At 54.4% G+C, this 20,566-nt stretch overlaps 1 protein-coding gene across 2 annotated transcripts in view; it reads left to right on the top strand.

The window, feature by feature from the left end:
* The first annotated feature begins 5,204 nt into the window (after positions 1 to 5,204).
* The window catches only part of ATN1 (atrophin 1), a 70,405-nt gene continuing 55,043 nt past the window's right edge, over positions 5,205 to 20,566 (top strand). The window contains exon 1 of one of the 2 annotated variants that reach the window (XM_040361202.1): positions 5,205 to 5,543. The gene's annotated coding sequence lies outside the window, so the exon portion shown is untranslated. The remainder of the gene's footprint in view (positions 5,544 to 20,566) is intronic. The other variant, XM_040361201.1, reaches the window with a different exon arrangement.

Genomic DNA, 20,566 nt, shown 5'->3' with positions numbered 1-20,566 from the left:
AAGGACTGAGAATTTAATCGGAAAGCGGAGCGGATCCGGAGCGACCAATCGGCTTCTCTCTTTCAAGGCTTAACTGAACCAGCTGAAGATAGAAGCCGATCGGTCGCTCCGTTTTCCGATTAAATTCCCACGTTTTGTATGTCGATAAATCGATCATTTATTGGAGTGTGTACGGCCACCATAAAAGGAGATTGTCCAATCAGATTGTACGGTGTATGGTCAGATTATAGGAGATTGATTGTTCCTATTGAAAGAAACCGATTGGAAAATAAATCGATCGTTTACTAAAACATGTACGGCCAGATTAATGGAGATCGTCCAATCAGATTGTACGGCCAGCTTAATGGAGATGGCCATACATGGTCATCTCAATAGGGTGGAAAAGGACCTGGGGGTCCTAGTAGATGATAGGCTCAGGTATGGGGGAGGGAGGAGCTCAGGTATGGGGGAGGGAGGAGCTCAGGTATGGGGGGGGGAGGGGCTCAGGTATGGGGGGTGGGGCCTCTGGGGGTATATAGGATGGAAAAGGACCTGGGGGCCCTGGTAGATGATAGGCTCAGGTATGGGGGAGGGAGGAGCTCAGGTATGGGGGAGGGAGGAGCTCAGGTATGGGGGGGGAGGGGCTCAGGTATGGGGGGGGGACCTCTGGGGGTATATAGGATGGAAAAGGACCTGGGGGCCCTGGTAGATGATAGGCTCAGGTATGGGGGAGGGAGGAGCTCAGGTATGGGGGAGGGAGGAGCTCATGTATGGGGAGGGAGGAGCTCATGTATGGGGGAGGGAGGAGCTCATGTATGGGGAGGGAGGAGCTCATGTATGGGGAGGGAGGAGCTCATGTATGGGGAGGGAGGAGCTCATGTATGGGGAGGGAGGAGCTCTGGGGGAAGGGAGTTTAATAATAAGACACGGGGCCACTCATTAACCCCTTCCTTACCGGGCACTTAAACCCCGCCTCCTGCCCAGACCAATTTTCAGCGCTGACGCACTTTGAATGACAATTGCGCGGTCGTGCTACGCTGCACACATCGGACATTTTTATCATCTTTCCCTCGGTAGTATTTGATCACCTCTGCGGTTTTTATTTTTTTGTTAAAGCGAAGCTCCACCCTCCACCTCCCCTCCCACGAAGCTCCACCCTCCCCCCTCCGGTGTCACATTTGAGAGGGGGGTGCAGGTATTTGCACCCACTTCCGGCCACACAGTCTGCGGGTAGACTGCGGGCAGGACGTCAGATCCCCCCCCCGTTGTGTTCTGGGAACCAGTCAGCACGGCGGCACGGGGGGGCAGCAGAGTGACGCGCGATCGCTCATATCCTGCTGCGGACGGCGCCGGATTCCAGGGCAGGGAAGTCGCCGATATTAAAAGTCAGCAGCTGCAGGATTTGTATCTGTCGGCTTTTCATCGTTTTTTATTCAGCGCACATTCGCTTTCATTTTGTTATGAGAATAAAAAAAAATACAAACCCGTTTTATATTTTGTTATAAAATTTTGGTTATTATTATTATTTTTTTGGACTGAAGGGCATTGATAGGTGGCACTGATAGGTGGCAGTGATGAGCACCGATAGCTGGCAGTGATGGGCACCGATAGCTGGCAGTGATGGGCACCGATAGCTGGCAGTGATGGGCACCGATAGCTGGCAGTGATGGGCACCGATAGCTGGCAGTGATGGGCACTGATAGCTGGCAGTGATGGGCACTGAGAATTGGCACTGATAGCTGGCAGTGATGGGCACTGATGGGTGGCAGTGATGGGCACTGATAGCTGGCAGTGATGGGCACCGATAGCTGGCAGTGATGAGCACCGATAGCTGGCAGTGATGGGCACCGATAGCTGGCAGTGATGGGCACCGATAGCTGGCAGTGATGGGCACTGATAGCTGGCAGTGATGGGCACTGAGAATTGGCACTGATAGCTGGCAGTGATGGGCACTGATGGGTGGCAGTGATGGGCACCGATAGCTGGCAGTGATGGGCACCGATAGCTGGCAGTGATGAGCACCGATAGCTGGCAGTGATGAGCACCGATAGCTGGCAGTGATGGGCACCGATAGCTGGCAGTGATGAGCACCGATAGCTGGCAGTGATGGGCACCGATAGCTGGCAGTGATGGGCACCGATAGCTGGCAGTGATGGGCACTGAGAATTGGCACTGATAACTGGCAGTGATGGGCACTGATGGGTGGCAGTGATGAGCACCGATAGCTGGCAGTGATGGGCACTGATAGCTGGCAGTGATGGGCACTGAGAATTGGCACTAATAGCTGGCAGTGATGGGCACTGATGGGTGGCAGTGATGAGCACCGATAGCTGGCAGTGATGGGCACTGATAGCTGGCAGTGATGGGCACTGATAGGTGGCAGTGATGGGCACTGAGAATTGGCACTGATAGCTGGCAGTGATGAGCACCGATAGCTGGCAGTGATGGGCACTGATAGCTGGCAGTGATGGGCACTGATAGGTGGCAGTGATGGGCACTGAGAATTGGCACTGATAGCTGGCAGTGATGAGCACCGATAGCTGGCAGTGATGGGCACTGATAGCTGGCAGTGATGGGCACTGATAGCTGGCAGTGATGGGCACTGAGAATTGGCACTGATAGCTGGCAGTGATGGGCACTGATAGCTGGCAGTGATGGGCACTGAGAATTGGCACTGATAGGCACTGATGGGTGGCAGTGATGAGCACCGATAGGTGGCACTGGTAGGTCCCGCCTTTCCGGCCCTGACCTATGCTGAGCGGGTGTATGGTGACTTCGGGGTGCGCAGGGGTTTTGAGTTCTCGTCACTTTATTTAGTCGGCGTAGTTGTGCTTTACTACACTTGGCACGCTCGGTGTTTGGTGTCCACTGGGGACAAGATCCTGTCTGTGCATGAGGTGGTGGGCGATATCTTTCGGGAGTTGGTGAAGGTGCGGGATCTGGAAAGGAGCAGGGTCGGGCCCGAGAGGTGTGCCCATTTATGGAGGGGGTTCCTCTTCCAGCCCCCTTAGGCCACGGCTCTGCCCCTCTCCTCGGGTAGGGGCAACTTTCCTTTCTCACCCCCCTTAGATTTTGTTTATGGTTTATTTTTTGGAATTAAGGCTACAGACATGTCTGACTATCATGTTCTCGCTCATACGTGGGTGGTAGGTCTTTGTTGTTCTGGTGGTGGGTGGGTTGTGGGTTGGCGATGATCTGGACAGTAGTGGTTTTTATGGACTTTAATATTTCCCTGCTGTACCAGTGAGCCGTTTTAAGTTATTTTTGTTCTTTTTTGTTGGCAATGATCTGGACAAGCGTTTTCTGACGGACTATAAAGACTTTTTCTGTTGTAAATACCCGTTCTGACGTTATCTATCTTAGTTTTTGCAGTTATTTTCTTGGAGGGTGGAGGTCGGTGGTGTGATGGCATTAGGTTTGTTGTTTGTTTTTATGTTACTTTGTTTATTTTGTTTATTGTTTACATTTTTGGTCGAAGTTTTAATAAAAAAATATCCAGCACTGGTAGGCGAGACTGATAGGCAGCACTGCTAGGTGGCACTGATTGACACCACTCGTGGGCATTGATAGGTGGCACTTTATTGCACTGGTGTTCACTTACAGGTGGCACTGGCAGGCGGTACTGGTGGGCACTAATGAGGCAGATGTGCCTCTTGCTCCTCGGGACCCCCGATGTCCCTCACACATAAGCCGCTGTCAGTGTGGGGAGAAAAATAGAAACGATTACCGAGTTTTGTTTACATCACGTGATCAGCTGTCATTGGCTCTTGTGGCGGCGAGGACACAGACAACGGCAGCGGTGGCGGCGAGGATCCAGACAGTGGTGGTGGCGAGGATAAAGATGGTGGTGGTGAGGATTCAGGCGGTGGCAGCAGTGGTGGCGAGGATTCAGTCGGTGGCAGCGAGAATACAGGCGAGGCGGTAGCAGCGGCCGCATTGCGGATACAGGCGGTGGCAGCAAGGATACAGGCAGCGGCGGCGTTGAGGATACAAGCGGCGGCGGTGGTGGCAAGGATTTAGGCGGTGGCGACGAGGATCCAGGCGTTGGCAGCGAGGATCCAATGCGGTGGCCGTGAGGATCCAGGCAGCGGCGGCGAGGATTCAGGCAGTGGTGGCAGCTGTGGCGGCGAGGATAAATGTGGTGGTAGTGGCAGCAGTGGTGTCGAGGATTCAGGCGGAGGCGATGAGAATCCAGGCGGCATCGGCGGTGAGGATCCAGGCAGCATCGGCGGTGAGGATCCAGGCGGCATCGGCGGTGAGGATCAAGGCGGTGAGGATCCAGGCGGTGAGGATCCAGGCGGCATTGGCGGTGAGGATCCAGGTGGCATCATCGGCGAGATTCCAGGCGGTGGGGATGAGGATCCAGGCGGTGAGGATCCAGGCGGCATTGGCGGTGAGGATCCAGGTGGCATCAGCGGTGAGGATCCAGGCGGCATCGGCGGTGAGGATCCAGGCGGCATCGGCGGTGAGGATCCAGGCGGTGAGGATCCAGGCGGCATTGGCGGTGAGGATCCAGGTGGCATCAGCGGTGAGGATCCAGGTGGCATCAGCGGCGAGGATCCAGGCGGTGAGGATCCAGGCGGCATCAGCGGTGAGGATCCAGGCGGTGAGGATCCAGGTGGCATCGGCGGTGAGGATCCAGGTGGCATCGGCGGCGAGGTTCCAGGCGGTATCGGCGGTGAGGATCCAGGTGGCATCGGCGGTGAGAATCCAGGCGGCATCGGCGGTGAGAATCCAGGTGGCATCGGCGGCGAAGTTCCAGCCGGTGAACTCGGCGTTCTTAGCACACACACAGTTACTTTCTCTCCAGTCCTGCGGATAGATCCAGCCTCTCCCCCCCCCCCTTTTGTGCTAGAAAGTACAGGAAGAGAGGGGGGAGGGGGAGGAGGAGCGGCGAGGGTGACACTCTGTCACTGTGACCTCTCCCCCTCCCCCTCCCCTCTGCTATTCCCAATTAAAGGGATCTCCCCCCCAAATCCCAACACTTTTTTGATTCCCTTTTTTTTTTGCAGCCTCCATTTTCCGCCTGGGATGGCGTCTTCGCTTTCGCTCGCTCACTTTTGATCGGGAAGAACGAAGGGAAGAAGAAGGAGAAGAAGGAGGAAAGAGTCAGGCAGACGCAGAGAAAGAGAGGAGGCGACCACAGAGGAGGAGGAGGAGCCAGCAGGAGGAGGTGGGGGGGTTGGGAGGGAGTTGGAGAGGAGGAGGAGGGGGGGGGAGAGGAGGTTAAAAAAAATCGTCTTTTGTGGGATTTTCTCTGCACAACGGATAAAAAAAAAAAAAAGGAAAAAAAAAAAAGAAAGAAAGAAAAAAAAAGAAGGTTTTTCTGTGGTGGCCGCGGCGTCGCCGGCTGCTCTTCGCTCTCTCCCGATCGGCCTGCGGGGAAATCCTCCAATCGCCATGATCCATCGGGGGTCCGGAGGCGATGTTGGGTCCGGCCCCGGACGGCGAGCCTCTCCGATCGGAATGCTGCAGGTTTGAAGGAGAGGGGGGAGAACGCCGCGGCTCCATTCCCCCCCTTGTCGCCGCCGCCGCCGCTGGGGCGCCCACGTCTCTTTTGTTAGGTGGGTGACGCTGTGTTTTGTTCTGGATCCTTCCTTTGGGGGGTTCTGGGGGGGGGGGAGGGGGGGTTTACACGCATGTTGTGAAGCCGACCCATCCGGAGGGGTTAAACACGCGCACACTCGCACACACCACGGGGCACACGCCATGCATGAGGTCACCGGGACGCATGTATGACACATACAAAGGTTCACACGTACGTACACACCCCCTCCTGTGAGATCTCTGCACACCCCCCCCACCAGCTCACTTCTCCGTCTAGCGCCCACATAGGCAGTAGCGCAGTACACACACACGAATCCTTCATTCGCACATCGGCGCGCAGCCGTCGCTTACTCTGCCGCAAGTCGTCTTTGTCACATACACACGTTCAAGGGTCACGGATGTAATCATGAGGTCATCGCTATCTACACCCCTCCATTCCGCGTGCGATCATCCGTATCGACCAATCAGAATTCAGTATTAATAACCTGTGTGTGCGCGTGTCGTCGCTGTATGTATGGACTCATGCAAGGCGACCCCTTCGTAGGAGCGACCAATCAGGATTCGGCATTGGTGACCTGCTACACGTATGTGTCGTCGCCGTATGAACTCGCGCTTCATACGAGCGTCCAATCAGAATTCAGCATTAATAGCACGACACATGTATGTGTCGTCGTTGTATGACCTCATACATGGCGATCCTTCGTAAGAGCGACCAGAGTTCAGCATTAATAGCACGCTACATGTATGTGTCGTCGTTGTATGACCTCATACATGGCGATCCTTCGTAAGAGCGACCAGAGTTCAGCCTTAATAACACGCTATATGTATGTGCCGTTGCTGTATGACCTCATCTCATACAAGGCGATCCTTCGTAAGAGCGTCCAATCAGAATTCAGCATTAATAACATGCTACATGTATGTGTCGTCGCTGTATGAAGGTGATCCTTCGTAAGAGCGACCAGAGTTCAGCATTAATAGCACGCTACACGTATGTGTTGTCACTGCATGACCTCATCTCATACATGGCGATCCTTCGTAAGAGCGACCAGAGTTCAGCCTTAATAACACGCTATATGTATGTGCCGTTGCTGTATGACCTCATCTCATACAAGGCGACCCTTCATACGAGCGACCAATCAGAATTCAGCATTAATAGCACGCTACATGTATGTGTCGTCACTGTATGACCTCATACATGGCAATCCATCGTAAGAGCGACCAGAGTTCAGCATTAATAACACGCTACACATATGTGTTGTCACTGCATGACCTCATCTCATACATGGCGATCCTTCATAGGAGCGTCCAATCACAATTCAGCATTAATAGCACGCTACACGTATGTGTCGTCGCTGTATGACCTCATACATGGCGATCCTTCATAGGAGCGTCCAATCAGAATTCAGCATTAATAGCACGCTACACGTATGTGTCGTCGCTGTATGAAGGCAATCCTTTGTAGGAGCGTCCAATCAGAATTTAGCATTATTAGCACGCCACACGTATGTGTCGTCACTGTATGAATTCATCCATGTGATCCTTCATACGAACAACCAATCAGAATGCAACATTACTAGCATGCTACACGTATGTGTCGTCGCTTGATGACGGCGATCCTTCGTAGGAGCGTCCAATCAGAATTCAGCCTTAATAACACACTACATGTATGCGTCGTCGCTGTATGACCTCATCTCATACATGGCGATCCTTCATAAGAGCGTCCAATCAGAATTCAGCATTATTAACACGCTATACGTATGTGTCGTCGCTGTATGATCTCATATATGGCGATCCGTCATAAGAGCGACCAGAGTTCAGCATTAATTACACGCTACATGTATGTGCCGTTGCTGTATGAAGGCGATCCTTCGTAAGAGCGACCAATCAGAGTTCAGCATTAATAGCACGCTATACGTATGTGTCGTCGCTGTATGACCTCATACATGGCGATCCTTCGTAGGAGCGTCCAATCAGAATTTTGCATTAATAACACGCTACATGTATGTGTTGTCACTGTATGAACACATCCATGTGATCCTTCATACGAACGACCAATCAGAATTCAGCATTAATAACACGCTATACGTATGTGTCGTCGCTGTATGACCTCATACATGGCGATCCGTCGTAAGAGCGACCAGAGTTCAGCATTAATAACACGCTACATGTATGTGCCGTCGCTGTATGAAGGCGATCCTTCGTAAGAGCGGCCAATCAGAATTCAGCCTTAATAACACGCTACACGTATGTGTCGTCACTGTATGACCTCATCTCATACAAGGCGACCCTTCATACGAGCGACCAATCAGAATTCAGCCTTAATAACATGCTACATGTATGTGTCATCGCTGTATAATGGCGACCCTTCATAAGAGCGACCAACCAGAATTCAGCATTATTAGCACGCTACACGTATGTGTTGTCGCTGTATGACCTCATACATGGCGATCCTTCGTAGGAGCGTCCAATCAGAATTCAGCCTTAATAACACGCTATATGTATGTGCCGTCGCTACACGTATGTGTCGTCACTGTATGACCTCATACATGGCGATCCGTCGTAAGAGCGACCAGAGTTCAGCATTACACGCTACATGTATGTGCCTTCGCTGTATGAAGGCGATCCTTCGTAAGAGCGACCAATCAGAATTCAGCCTTAATAACACGCTACACGTATGTGTCGTCGCTGTATGACCTCATCCATGGCGATCCTTCGTAGGAGCGTCCAATCAGAATTTTGCATTAATAACACGCTACATGTATGTGTTGTCACTGTTTGAACACATCCATGTGATCCTTCATACGAACGACTAATCAGAATTCAGCATTAATAACACGCTATACGTGTGTGTCGTCGCTGTATGACCTCATACATGGCGATCCGTCGTAAGAGCGACCAGAGTTCAGCATTAATAACACGCTACATGTATGTGCCGTCGCTGTATGAAGGCGATCCTTCGTAAGAGCGACCAATCAGAATTCGGCCTTAATAACATGCTATATGTATGTGCCGTCGCTGTATGACCTCCTCATCTCATACAAGGCGACCCTTCATACGAGCGACCAATCAGAATTCAGCCTTAATAACACGCTACATGTATGTGTCATCGCTGTATGAAGGTGATCCTTCGTAAGAGCGACCAACCAGAATTCAGGATTAATAACACGCTATACGTATGTGTCGTCGCTGTATGACCTCATACATGGCGATCCGTCGTAAGAGCGACCAGAATTCAGCATTAATAACCCATTACACGTGTGTGTGTGTTTCGTCGCGGTATGAACTCGCACGAGGCGATCCTTCATCCGAACGACCAACCGCAATTCAGCATTAATAGCCCGCCACACGTATGTGTCGTCGCCGTGCGAACTCATCCATAATAACAGCCACCAATCAGAATTGATCGCTTCGCAGCGTCGGCTTCTGCCAACTGAAATCTGATTGGTCGGGCCGTTTCTGCACGGCGGTCGGGTCGTCCGTTGAATTAGAACGCTGTCGGGTCTGGGGGGGGGCTTGTGATATATCAATGGGGGGGGGGGTTTGGGGGGGTTAATTGGTTTATATGATGGAGAGCGCTGGACTGTAACGACCAATCAGAACGTGCGTCTCACTGGTCCGGGTGCGTAAAGGGACGGGTGATTGGTTGCCGTGGTGGACAGTTCCTTGTGTATGAGGCTCGCTGTGCTGTGATTGGTGATATCATTGTTATTATTATTGTTATTATTGTATCAGATTGTTATCATTTCTCTGTAGAATGTAATACAAAGTATCTCTTTCTTCTCTCCAATGATGATTGATACGCATTGAACTCCCGGGGCTCGTCACCCCAACACACACTGGTACCCCTAATTCTAACCGACGCCCCCATGTGTCCAGCAAACGCACGCAATATTTGCGCCCGCCATGGTGGTGCCGCGCCATTTAAAAAAATTCACAGACACCTTTTTTTTTTTTTTACACAATCCTTGCACATAGAGCAGCCCGCTCATTTCTATTGGCTGCCCTATGCGCAAAAATCGTGCAAAAAAAATCGCGTAGCGCCAAAACACACCAAGCGTTTTTTCACCTGTTCCCGCAGGTAGGGCAACCTATTCATTTCTATGGGGTGCCCAATGCGCAAAAAATCGTGCAAACTTAGACACTGGCACCATTTTTTAAAATCACGTGGCGCCAAAACACACCAAGCGTTTTTTTCACCTGTTCCCGCGAATCGCGGGCAGGGCAACCTATTCATTTCTATGGGGTGCCCAATGCGCAAAAAAAATCGTGCAAACTTAGACACTGGCACTATTTTTTTTAATTCGCGTGGCGCCAAAACACAGCAAGCGTTTCTTCACCTGTTCCCGCGAATCGCGGGCAGGGCAACCCGTTCATTTTTATGGGGTGCCCCATGCGCAAAAAAAAATCGTGCAAACTTAGACACTGGCACGATTTTTAAAATCACGTGGCGCCAAAATATGGCAAGCGTTTTTTTTTTTACCAGTTCCCGCGCATCGCGGGTAGGGCGGCTTATTCATTTCTATGGGGTTCCCTACGCAGAAACAAAAAAGTCCCTCTGTGCCGCACCCAACTGAACCACGCGGTGCTGCGGCACCGTGTTGGTTTGGCGTCCGCAAAAACGCATGCGCTTGCAGACGTGTGCGCTGTCTTACTGTATGGGGGTTGCCAGTTAGAAAAGAAAAACAATGGCGCAGCAACGCATATAATACACGCCCCCTCCCTCTTTTCCAAAATGCGGTTTGGCGGGCGCAAATGAATGGCATTGATTAACGGTGCCTCTCTGCGAGTCGGGAAAGCATGCGATTTTTTTCCGTGCGTTCTCAACACGCACAGATATGAACCTAGTCGAACAAGTAACGCATGGGAACGCGCGAAAAAAAAAAGCATGGGCGCTCGGACACGCCTCCTTACACAACGCACGCGCAACTGTGGAACTTTTGCGCGCTAAGGAACTAAAATTCACAGCATGCCCGAATCTGATCCACTAATGGCCGCCGTGCACGGAATAATCAAACGAATGGCCTCTCTGCGTAGAAGGAAAGTGCGCAATTTTGCGTGGATATGATCTATTTCTATGGGGCACCTTACGCAGAGAGGAAGTCCCTCCCCCCCATTTAACTGACAATTGCGCGGTCGTGCGACGCTGTACACAAATGACATCGTATCATTTTTATTCGCACAGATAGAGCTTTGTATTCGATCACCACTGAGCTCTGCCCCCCATTCACATTGCAGCCCCCCTCAGCTCTGCCCCCCATTCATTGCAGCCCCCTCAGCTCTGCCCCCCATTCACATTTCAGCCCCCCTCAGCTCTGCCCCCCATTCACATTGCAGCCCCCCCCCTCAGCTCTGCCCCCCATTCACATTGTAGCCCCCCTCAGCTCTGCCCCCCATTCATTGCAGCCCCCCTCAGCTCTGCCCCCCATTCACATTGCAGCCCCCCTCAGCTCTGCCCCCCATTCACATTGCAGCCCCCCTCAGCTCTGCCCCCCATTCACATTGCAGCCCCCCCCCTCAGCTCTGCCCCCCATTCACATTGTAGCCCCCCTCAGCTCTGCCCCCCATTCATTGCAGCCCCCCTCAGCTCTGCCCCCCATTCACATTGCAGCCCCCCTCAGCTCTGCCCCCCATTCACATTGCAGCCCCCCTCAGCTCTGCCCCCCATTCACATTGCAGCCCCCCTCAGCTCTGCCCCCCATTCACATTGCAGCCCCCCTCAGCTCTGCCCCCCATTCACATTGCAGCCCCCCTCAGCTCTGCCCCCATTCACATTGCAGCCCCCCTATGCTCAGCCCCCCATTCATTGCAGCCCCCCTCAGCTCTCCCCCCATTCACATTGCAGCCCCCCTATGCTCTGCCCCCCATTCATTGCAGCCCCCCTCAGCTCTGCCCCCCATTCACATTGCAGCCCCCCCTCAGCCCAGCCCCCCATTCACATTGCAGCCCCCCTCAGCTCAGCCCCCCATTCATTGCAGCCCCCCTCAGCTCTGCCCCCCATTCACATTGCAGCCCCCCTCAGCTCAGCCCCCCATTCACATTGCAGCCCCCCTCAGCTCAGCCCCCCATTCATTGCAGCCCCCTCAGCTCTGCCCCCATTTACATTGCAGCCCCCCTCAGCTCTGCCCCCCATTTACATTGCAGCCCCCCTCAGCTCTGCCCCCATTCATTGCAGCACCCCTCAGCTCTGCCCCCATTCACATTGCAGCCCCCCTCAGCTCTGCCCCCCATTCACATTGCAGCCCCCCTCAGCTCTGCCCCCCATTTATTGCAGCCCCCCTCAGCTCTGCCCCCCATTCACATTGCAGCCCGCCTCAGCCCTGCCCCCCATTCACATTGCAGCCCCCCTCAGCTCTGCCCCCCCATTCATTGCAGCCCCCTCAGCTCTGCCCCCATTTACATTGCAGCCCCCCTCAGGTCTGCCCCCCATTCAGATTGCAGCCCCCCTCAGCTCTGCCCCCCCATTCATTGCAGCCCCCTCAGCTCTGCCCCCATTTACATTGCAGCCCCCCTCAGGTCTGCCCCCCATTCAGATTGCAGCCCCCCTCAGCTCTGCCCCCCATTTACATTGTGGCCCCCCTCAGCTCTGCCCCCCATTCAGATTGCAGCCCCCCTCAGCTCTGCCCTCCATTCATTGCAGCCCCCCTCAGCTCTGCCCCCCATTCACATTGCAGCCCCCCTCAGATCTGCCCCCCCATTCACATTGCAGCCCCCCTCAGCTCTGCCCCCCATTCATTGCAGCCCCCCTCAGCTCTGCCCCCATTCATTGCAGCCCCCCTCAGCTCTGCCCCCCATTCACATTGCAGCCCCTCTCAGCTCTGCCCCCCATTCACATCGCAGCCCCCCTCAGCTCTGCCCCCCTATTCACATCGCAGCTCCCCTCAGCTCTGCCCCCCATTCACATTGCAGCCCCCCATTTACATTGTGGCCCCCCTCAGCTCTGCCCCCCATTCACATTGCAGCCCCCCTCAGCTCTGCCCCCCCATTCACATCGCAGCCCCCCTCAGCTCTGCCCCACATTCACATTGCAGCCCCCCTCAGCTCTGCCCCCCAATCACCAGCTGGGACACTTGAAGCTCTGGGCTGTGATTGGACACAGTGCTTGCTGACCAATAGGTGAATAATTGTATCTTCCCTGTGTGCGGCCGATCGATTGATCAGGATGCCTACCGATCGGGAGCGATCGGGCAGAAAATAAATCGATCATTTCTCGGCGCGTGTATGGCCGCCATTGGACAGCTCAGTTCACAAACATCGCGTACAGAGCTAATCTGAGCGGCTCTGCGCCTTGTGACGGCCAATCACAGCGATCATAAATGTAAACACACTTTTGTTTACATGGTTAGTCCCGCCCCCTTCCTCTTAAAGGGGCCACACACTAAAAAAATAGATTTTTCCTTTTTTAAGAAGTTGGGGTGATTTTCTAACCATTAGTGAGATCGGCGCCGATCTTCCATCGGGATGTAGGAAGGAGAGGAAATATGGAACAGCAACAGGAGGTGAGGGAGCTCTGATTATGGGAAAGGACCCCCCCCACCCCCCATTCATCTCCATCCTGTGACCTGTAACCCCTCCCCCTCCCACTATGACCTATACATTAACCCCTCCCCCTATGTATGACCTAAACATTAACCCCTCCCCCTATGTATGACCTGTACATTAACCCCTCCCCCTATGTATGACCTGTACATTAGCCCCTCCCCCTATGTATGACCTGTACATTAGCCCCTCCCCCTCCCTCTATGTATGACCTGTACATTAGCCCCTCCCCCTCCCTCTATGTATACCCCCCGGGGGGAGAAACCAATAAGAAGTGATAGAATACACTCCATACAGAGGGGTCTGTACCTGAGATCAGCAGAGCCGGGGGTGTGACAGGAAGGAGCCAATCACTTCACATGCTAACAAGGAACGTGCTGATAGGAGGAGAGAGCAGAGAGGGAGGAGCTCATCACTGTCCAATCACAGGCTGGGGGGGCGGGTCCAGGAAGGGAGTTGAATGAAGCCAGCCCTCAGCACTGAGGACATCTGGTGGCAGGAAGAAGGACTGCGGGGAGATCTCTGGATTGAGGGTGAGTGTTGCAGCAAAAGAGGCCGTTTTATTATTTTATCATCACTGGGTCTCTGTACTTCTCTATGCAATGCAGGCAGATCATGGCTTGTGGGAGGGCCCAGTGGGGGGTTGTACAAATCTTCCTGAAAACATCCCATAAACCCCCCCCCTGCCTCAATACTCCTCCCAAGAGCCCTCAGTCCTGATGCAAGCAGTGGGCGGATTCTTGGGAGGAGCTATGCAAATGTGAACTGGATCTCTATGGTTCTCTATTCAATCCTCCCAACAGCCAGATCATGGCTGGTGGGAGGGGCCAGCAGGGGGGGGCTGTACATGGCTTCCTGAAAACATCCCAGCACCGCCCCCCGCATCAGTACTCCTCCCAAGGGCCTCAGTCCTGATGCAAGCAGTGGGCGGGTTCTTGGGAGGAGCTAAGCAAATGTAACTGGGTCTCTATGGTGCTCTATGCAATGCAGGCAAATGATGGCTGGTGGGAGGGGCCAGAAGGGGGATTGTACTTGGCTTCCTGATACAAGCAGTGGGAGGAGTTATGCAAATATCAAAACGCCTTGCTTTGGGTGGAGGAGTGGGCGGTCCTACGCAGGCTGTATTTGCATAGGTAAAGCCTGAAAAGGGGCGGGGCCAGGGACAGTCAGGCTGGGGAGGGAGAAGAGGGCTAGATGATGCTGGACGTCCTCCACCCAGGAAATGGGGCGGGGCTCCATCTGACCGGCTGCAGCTTCTGATGCACATGGTGAGAGGCTCGCAGTGTGCGTCAGTCCAGGGGGAGGAGTCTATACGGCGGGGGGTCGATGAGCCTCCATGATCAGAAGGGGGCGGGCCGGGGGGGAAAGGGTTAGATGATGCCGGACGTCCTCCACCCAGGAAATGATGTGATTGTTGGGTCTCTGTGCTTCTCTATGCAATGCAGGAAGACCAGCCAAGGTCCCTCCCACATGGGAGGAGGAGGAGCCTCCCTGATTGTAAAGAACTGAAATCCAATGAATGAGAAGGGGCGGGGCCAGTCAGTCCGCAGAGGAAAGGGTCTCTGTGCTTCTCTATGCAATGCAGGCAGATCGTGGCAGGTGGGAGGGGCCTGCCCCCCTCCTTTTCTCCGCTGTGCTCAGGGCACCTCCCCCTCCTGCCCCCCCTTCAATACAGGGCACTCCCCCCCCCTTTGCTCCGCAGATCGGGGGTAAAGAGCCAATCACAGCGGCCCTCTACCAGTGTCCAATCACAGTGTAAATGGGATTCGCCATTCCTCTCCTCACAGAAGACATCTACACCCAGATATCAGTGCCCATCAGTGCCACCTATCTGTGCCCATCAATGCTGCCTCATCAGTGCCACCTATCTGTGCCCATCAATGCTGCCTCATCAGTGCCACCTCTCTGTGCCACCTCTCAGTGCTACATTTTAGTGCCCATCAGTGCCAACTACATTGCTCTTTAGTGCCGTCTATCAGTGCCCATCAAGGCTGCCTCATCAGTGCCACCTCTCAGTGCTTTTTAGTGCCGCCTATCAGTGCCCATCAATGCTGCCTCATCAGTGCCACCTATCTGTGCCCATCAAGGCTGCCTCATCAGTGCCACCTATCAGTGCTACATATTAGTGCCCATCAGTGCCACCTCTCAGTGCTTTTTAGTGCCGCCTATCAGTGCCCATCAATGCTGCCTCATCAGTGCCACCTATCTGTGCCCATCAAGGCTGCCTCATCAGTGCCACCTATCAGTGCTACATATTAGTGCCCATCAGTGCCACTTACAGTGCTTTTTAGTGCCGTCTATCAGTGCCCATCAAGGCTGCCTCATCAGTGCCACCTATCAGTGCTACATATTAGTGCCCATCAGTGCCACCTACAGTGCTTTTTAGTGCCGTCTATCAGTGCCCATCAAGGCTGCCTCATCAGTGCCACCTCTCAGTGCTTTTTAGTGCCGCCTATCAGTGCCCATCAATGCTGCCTCATCAGTGCCACCTATCTGTGCCCATCAAGGCTGCCTCATCAGTGCCACCTATCAGTGCTACATATTAGTGCCCATCAGTGCCACCTACAGTGCTTTTTAGTGCCACCTATCAATGCCCATCAATGCTGCCTCATCAGTGCCACCTCTCAGTGCTGCCTTTAGTGCCCATTATTGCCGCCTATCAGTGCACTTTAGTGCCATCCCATCACTTCAGCCGCATCAGTGCCCGTCAATGCGGCCTCATCAGCGACACCGATCAAGGCAACCTATTAGTGCCCATCATTGCCGCCTCAATAGTGCCCACGAGGGCAGCCTATCGGTTGCCGCATATCAGTTCAGCCTCATCGGTGCCCGTCGGTGCTGCCTACCAGGGCCCGTTAGTGCCACTTTATCAGTGCTGCCTCGCCGCCGGCGCCCACCAGCGAATCAGAAAAATTACAAAATGTTACAACAAGAAACTGAGAAAAATCTTTTCTTTTAACAACTTTTCAAATCTTTTTTTATCTATTTAGCAAAAATAAAAGCCCCTCCCCCTACCCCCCTCCTAAATCCCCCCGGCGGTATTCAAATTCGGCGCGTAGGGGGGCGCGTATCATTTAAATGATGCGCGTCCCCCGCGCCGAACGAACTGCGCACGCGCCGGGCCGCGACTGAATCCCAGCGCGCATTGCTCCAAATGACGTCGGCAAATCGTCAATGCTTTCGACGTGAACGTAAATGACGTCCGGCCGTATTCGCGCACGACTTACGCAAAAATTTGAAAACTCGGCGCGGAAACGACGCCCATACTTAACATAGGATACGCCGCACCTACCCCTCACATAGCAGGGGTAACTATACGCCGGAAAAAAGCCGAACGCAAACGACGTAAAAAAAAAAAAAGCGCCGGGCGGTCGTTCGTTTCTGAATCGGCGTAAATCCTAATTTGCATATTCCTCGCGTAAAACATACGGAAGCGCCACCTAGCGGCCAGCGTGAGATTGCAGCCTAAGATACGACGGTGTAAGAGACTTACGCCTGTTACGCATAGATATCCCTTACGGTGTAAGAGACTTACGCCTGTTACGCATAGATATCCCTAAGATCCCTTAGGGATATCTATGCGTAACTGATTCTACGAATCAGGCGCATAGATGCGACCGAGCGCACTCAGATATACGACGGCGTATCTCCTTTCTGAATCCGGCCCACGCTGCGTAAGTGTCAACGGCCCAGATTCAGCATAGCTTGCGCTATATTTGCGGGGGAGCAGGACAACGATTTTGCCCTGCGCCCCTGCAAATATTTTGCGCTGCCCTCGATTCACGGAGCAGTAGCTCCGTGAACTGCGAGGGCGCGCCGGCAAATTTGCCCGGCGTAAGCGCGCGCAAGTTAAATGATCCCGCCGGGGGCGGGAATCATTTAAATTAGGCGCGCTCCCGTGCCGAGCGTACAGCGCATGCTCCGTCGGGAAACTTTCCCGACGTGCATTGCGGCAAATGACGTCGCAAGGACGTCATTTGCTTCAAAGTGAACGTGAATGGCGTCCAGCGCCATTCACGAATCACTTACGCAAACGCCGTGAAATTCAAATTTCACGGCGCGGGAAGGCCGGCTATACTATATAGGGGTAGCATTGGCTGCCCCTACTATTAGAAGGGGCAACCTTGCGCTAAAGTTGCCGTACGGAAACTCCGTACCTGGCTTGCGCGGGGCCCGCGCAAGATTGTGAATCAGTGGTAGTATGCAATTTGCATACTACACGCTGATCACAATGGGAGCGCCCCCTAGCGGCCATCGCAAGAATGCAGCCTAAAATCTGCGTGCAATAAGAGCCTTATGCCGCGCAGATTTTAGGCTGCAGCCGGTGTAACGATGTTCCTGAATCAGGAGCATTCGTAACGCCGGAGCAAGTAAGCAATTGCGCCGTGTAACTTATGGTTACACGGGCGCAATTGCTTCTTGAATCTGGGCCAATGTGCGCCGTCGTATCTGTGCGCCGTGCCCATAGAACTAGATACGCCTGAAAAAAAGGCTTCATCCGACCGACGTAACTTTCCTACGCCGGCGTATCGTGGGCGCATATTTACGCTGGCCGCAAGGGGCGCTCCCATTGATTTACGATTACAATATGCAAATGACTGAGATACGCCGATTCACGAACGTACTTGCGCCCGGCGCATTAATATACGCCGTTTACGTAAGTCAGACGTCCGGCGTGAAGTTAAGCCTCATAAAGCAGGGGTAAGTCATGGTAAGGTATGGCCCGTCGTGTTTTACGCAGTTTACGTAAGTGGTACGTGACTGGGGCCGTCGTATCTTAGGGAGTATATTCGACGTGATTCTGAGCATGCGCACCGGGATACGTCCACGGGACGGCGCAACGTTGGGAGCGAGTGCTTTGTGAATACTGTGCTCGCCTCTCTGTGTTACGTCGGCGTAGCGCATATGAGATGCGCTACGCCGGCAGAAATATGCGCCGATGTATCTGAATCCGGCCCCATATGTGTACAGTGTTACATGACTGAGTAATTGTCATTCAAAGTGTGACAAAGGGGTGGTGCCCGGTATTGAATGGGGGTGCCCAGTATTGAAGGGGGGTGGTGCCCGGTATTAAAGGGGGGTGGTGCCCGGTATTAAAGGGGGGTGGTGCTCGGTATTGGGGGGGAGTGCCCGGTATTGAAGGGGGGAGTGCTCGGTATTGAAGGGGGGTGGCAGGTGGTGCCCAGTATTGAAGGGGGGATGGTGCCCGGTATTGAAGGGGGTTGGTGCCCGGTATTGAAGGGGGGTGGTGCACAGTATTGAAGGGGGGAGTGCTCGGTATTGAAGGGGGGTGGCAGGTGGTGCCCAGTATTGAAGGGGGGATGGTGCCCGGTATTGAAGGGGGTTGGTGCCCGGTATTGAAGGGGGGTGGTGCACAGTATTGAAGGGGGGAGTGCCCGGTATTGAAGGGGGGGAGTGCCCGGTATTGAAGGGGGGAGTGCTTGGTATTGGGGAGGGGGAAGTGCCCGTTATTAGAGGGGGGAAGTGCCCAGTAATAAGGGGGGAAGTGCCCGGTATTGAAGGGGGGGTGCCCAGTATTGAAGGGGGTGGAGTGCTCGGTATTGAAGGGGGGTGGTGCCCGGTATTGAAGGGGGGTGGTGCCCGGTATTAAAGGGGGGTGGTGCTCGGTATTGGGGGGGAGTGCCCGGTATTGAAGGGGGGAAGTGCCCGGTATTGAAGGGGGGGTGCCCAGTATTGAAGGGGGGAGTGCTCGGTATTGAAGGGGGGAAGTGCCCGGTATTGAAGGGGGGGTGCCCAGTATTGAAGGGGGGAGTGCTCGGTATTGAAGGGGGGAAGTGCCCGGTATTGAAGGGGGGGGTGCCCAGTATTGAAGGGGGGAGTGCTCGGTATTGAAGGGGGGTGGCAGGTGGTGCCCAGTATTGAAGGGGGGATGGTGCCCGGTATTGAAGGGGGTTGGTGCCCGGTATTGAAGGGGGGTGGTGCACAGTATTGAAGGGGGGAGTGCCTGGTATTGAAGGGGGGGAAGTGCCCGTTATTAAAGGGGGGAAGTGCCCAGTAATAAGGGGGGGAAGTGCCCGGTATTGAAGGGGGGGAGTGCCCGGTATTGAAGGGGGGAGTGCTTGGTATTGGGGAGGGGGAAGTGCCCGTTATTAAAGGGGGGAAGTGCCCAGTAATAAGGGGGGAAGTGCCCGGTATTGAAGGGGGGGTGCCCAGTATTGAAGGGGGTGGAGTGCTCGGTATTGAAGGGGGGTGGTGCCCGGTATTGAAGGGGGTGGTGACTGGTATTGAAGGGGGGGTGGTGCCCGGTATTGAAGGGGGTTGGTGCCCGGTATTGAAGGGGGGTGGTGCACAGTATTGAAGGGGGGAGTGCTCGGTATTGAAGGGGGGTGGCAGGTGGTGCCCAGTATTGAAGGGGGGATGGTGCCCGGTATTGAAGGGGGTTGGTGCCCGGTATTGAAGGGGGGTGGTGCACAGTATTGAAGGGGGGAGTGCCCGGTATTGAAGGGGGGGAGTGCCCGGTATTGAAGGGGGGAGTGCTTGGTATTGGGGAGGGGGAAGTGCCCGTTATTAGAGGGGGGAAGTGCCCAGTAATAAGGGGGGAAGTGCCCGGTATTGAAGGGGGGGTGCCCAGTATTGAAGGGGGTGGAGTGCTCGGTATTGAAGGGGGGTGGTGCCCGGTATTGAAGGGGGGTGGTGCCCGGTATTAAAGGGGGGTGGTGCTCGGTATTGGGGGGGAGTGCCCGGTATTGAAGGGGGGAAGTGCCCGGTATTGAAGGGGGGGTGCCCAGTATTGAAGGGGGGAGTGCTCGGTATTGAAGGGGGGAAGTGCCCGGTATTGAAGGGGGGGTGCCCAGTATTGAAGGGGGGAGTGCTCGGTATTGAAGGGGGGAAGTGCCCGGTATTGAAGGGGGGGTGCCCAGTATTGAAGGGGGGAGTGCTCGGTATTGAAGGGGGGTGGCAGGTGGTGCCCAGTATTGAAGGGGGGATGGTGCCCGGTATTGAAGGGGGTTGGTGCCCGGTATTGAAGGGGGGTGGTGCACAGTATTGAAGGGGGGAGTGCCTGGTATTGAAGGGGGGGAAGTGCCCGTTATTAAAGGGGGGAAGTGCCCAGTAATAAGGGGGGAAGTGCCCGGTATTGAAGGGGGGGAGTGCCCGGTATTGAAGGGGGGAGTGCTTGGTATTGGGGAGGGGGAAGTGCCCGTTATTAAAGGGGGGAAGTGCCCAGTAATAAGGGGGGAAGTGCCCGGTATTGAAGGGGGGGTGCCCAGTATTGAAGGGGGTGGAGTGCTCGGTATTGAAGGGGGGTGGTGCCCGGTATTGAAGGGGGTGGTGACTGGTATTGAAGGGGGGGTGGTGCCCGGTATTGAAGGGGGGGTGGTGCCCGGTATTGAAGGGGGAAGTGCCCAGTATTGAAGGGGGGGTGCCCAGTATTGAAGGGGGAAGTGCCCAGTATTGAAGGGGGGAGTGCTCGGTATTGAAGGGGGGGGTGGCAGGTGGTGCCCAGTATTGAAGGGGGGATGGTGCCTGGTATTGAAGGGGGGGT

This window comes from Rana temporaria, chromosome 8 (genome assembly GCF_905171775.1).
Source record: "Rana temporaria chromosome 8, aRanTem1.1, whole genome shotgun sequence".
In the NCBI taxonomy this organism is placed as follows: Eukaryota; Metazoa; Chordata; class Amphibia; order Anura; family Ranidae; genus Rana; species Rana temporaria.
Note: the sequence above shows the minus strand (reverse complement) of the source record. Positions and strands in the feature narration are given on the sequence as shown.